A 3387-nucleotide genomic window follows, 5' to 3' on the forward strand; every position below is an offset into this window, starting at 1 on the left:
ATAAAAATTTGAAACATTACAAAAGAGAGGTGAAGAGAATCAGTATCTTTATAGTCTCCACCTAGATTTAACAATTGTTAATGTTTGTCATATTTGCTATTTATTTCAGTCAAGTACTTAAAAATAAATTACAAGCACCATGACAATTCATTTCTATCTGCTTTAGCACGTATTTTTTTAAAAAGAAGAATATTGTTCTACATATCCATAATATGACTTTCCACTTAAAGTTAACAATTCCCTAAAATCATTTTGTAGCCAGTCCATGATAAATTTCCCTACTTCTTCCCAAATATCTTTTACTGATGGGTTTTAAAAACAAGAATCTAATCAAAGATCATGCATTTAATTAGGTTGCTAAGCATTTTAAGCTTCTTTATTCTGTAATAGTTCTCCTTCTACTGCTTTCCCTCCACTGTACCTGTTTTTTCTTTTCATCACATTGATTATTGAAGGGACTGGCCTGTTGTCCTGTAGAATATTTCACCTTCTGGTTTTGTCTAGGTGTTTCTTTGTGGAATCCTTTAACTTGTTCTTCTAGCTCCCTTGTGTCCTGCTAGAACTAAAGGTTGGATTAGGCTTTGTTTATTTGTTTATTTTTGGCAGGAACACTGTGTAAAGGAGGTTGTGTCCTGCGTACGGCATCATGTCAGGATAGACCTAATGACTTGATGAGGCTAAGATTGATCACTAGGATAAGATGGTGACAGAAAAATTTATCCTTTGTAAAGTTTCATATTCCCATTGCAACCAGCAAGTAATGTGAGATTTTGCAGTGTTTTAAAACTTCTTCTTTTGGCTTGGAGTATTTTTTTTTCTGCATGATTTCTCTTATGTGAAGCCCAAAACTAGTCACATTTCTTCTTCCTGTAACTGTGAATGCCTCCATTCCGCTATACCAGAAAGAAATGTTATAAACAATCACTAGATGCTGAAAAATTCATATCTAAAAGAATCTGCTCTTTTAGAAATATGTAACCCAGGGAAGACATGTTCCGTTTCTGGTCTAAAAATGAGAATTTCATTAAAAGTGTTATATTTGTGAATTGTTTATATTCCCTGAAATGGACTCTTCTGATTTTATTTTATTGAGCTGATGTATTCTATCCTTTAAGCCATAAGCCCAGTTATTTTGGACAATCTGGGTGGAAGCATAGGTACAGTTTTCCTCCTCCGTTTGTCACTTTTTCTCTTGTGGACTTAAAAATAGCAATTGGACCTGGTGTGCTAACTGGTGATTGTAATCCCAGGATGAAGGGATTAATTAATTAGTATTGAACACATGCAGGGTCAGGGGAAGAGTGAAGGAGAGCCCAGGACTGGTCAACTCTCAGATCAGATGGTGGTATTCACATTGATTGATCCTCTGACTGAACAGAAATTTTTCTTAGTTCCTAGGAAATATCTTTCAAAAACACATAGTGTAAGTGGGTGGGAACAAGTGGTGCCTTTGCTCTGGGATGAGGAGAGAGCTAAGAGGCATTAGGTCACAGAGAAGATTCCTTGACTCTGAAATAATATTTCCAGTCAGGGTGGATCTTGTGACATCTTCAAGGACCAACTCAAGGTTCATCTCCAAGAGCTCTTCCCAGCTAACTCTACCCAACAAAAGTTTCCCTGCCGCCATCTGTTTACTTACTTGGTACTTTGTGATAACTCAGGTTTTACTTGTGAAGGGTCTGTACTCTTCATCTCATAACTGGGTCATTTGTCCAGTGCTACCTAATAACGACCTTCTTGCCATCTCTTCTCCCTCATTTGACAGTGTTTTTTTCATCAGAACAAGACACATGAACTGTCAGAAGTTGGGGATTCAGTGTCAGAATTTCACCTTGTGGATCTTCTTGTAGGTATGGAATTTATAAACACAGTCTTTTAAAAACTGGACTCTGTATGATGGAGTTCAGTTCACAACAACCACTTTCCGAGCACTTGCTTTGTTTTGTACTGGGCATTGAGATCTTTAAAGGAATAATTATTTAAATTAGACAGAAGTGGGTTCAACTTCTTGCCTCATGATATACGAGTGTGTGACCCAGTACACAGGCTCTCCATTGTTAGTTCCATCTACTTCGTCCATGATATTTTTTACTTTGCCATGAGTATATTTAACAAAAGTTGTTAAAATGTGGTGGGATTCCTTATTACTGATTATTTGGTGATAGTCATTTACATCTGAAACTATTGCAGTAGATAATGTGGAATAAATCTCTGATGAAAGGAGTTGGAGGCAAGTGGGCAGTAAACTCATACATTATTTCCCCATGAGACTCAGAAGACTCCTCCCAATGCTGAGACATGCACAGTAGATCACGGCTGGGGTTTTTGAACAAAGGCGTAATACACTTCAACCTCTGTGGTAGTAGTCACAGTGAAACACAGCAGTACAATAACCCTCCTGTTCCTTTTTTCCTTCCTTGGCACTTTGCCATCACCGACCGCCCTCTGCCATCTAGAATGCCTCAGATATCTCGTTTCACCAATGCTGTTATTGCGGTTAAATGCAATAAAACTCAGAGGCACAAAATTATTACAGTCACATAAATCAATAAGTAAAACAGTAAGATCTTAAAAGATAAATGGTCAAAAGGATAAATGAAAAAACTCACTCATTGGTTAGACACATTCACTTAGGAAAATGTTTCAATCCTTTAGCAACAAAAAAATGTAAATAAAGATATAATAAGCTAGTTTTTGGAAAGATGTTTAAGCAATGCTTTTTTTAGAAAATGTGATATTTCTAATATTGGTAAGATGTTGGTAGCAATATATATTGTTTTATTTTTATTGCAAGCTAATTAGTTAATATCAAGAGTGTGAAAATATTCATATTAGTTTGAGCAAATATTTCCACCTTGGGGAATTTACAGTGAGAAAATACTATATATGTTTGAATATAAAGTGAGGTTTATAATCCTTAGAGAAGAGAGAGTCCCCTTATATTTGATTCCTTACAAAAATACAGAAAGCAATGTTATAATACTTTTATGCAATTCTTTGATTTTGCACAGTTAAGTACAGTTTAGTGAAGACACATTCACCTCTAATAATCTTAATGAATGTTACTTCATGGATACTTCTGGAAGTCAGCTGATGAGGTTAGTGAAAAAGATGACTAACAAGTTTAACAACCACTTAGTAACTATTCTTGGGAGTAAGCCTTTGAAATTACAAGTGTTCAATATTGTTTAAACAAATCTTTCATTTACTTATTTTAAAAAATAAATTTATTTATGTATTTATTTTTAAAAATTTATTTATTTATTTATCAAGATAAATAAATTTATTTATTTATTTAAAAAATTAATTTATTTTTAAAATAAATTTATTTATTTATTTTAAAAAATAATTTATTTATTTATTCATTTATTCATTTACTTTAAAAAA

The sequence above is a fragment of the Balaenoptera physalus genome (assembly GCF_965194825.1).
Source record: "Balaenoptera physalus genome assembly, chromosome: 2".
Taxonomy (NCBI): Eukaryota; Metazoa; Chordata; class Mammalia; order Artiodactyla; family Balaenopteridae; genus Balaenoptera; species Balaenoptera physalus.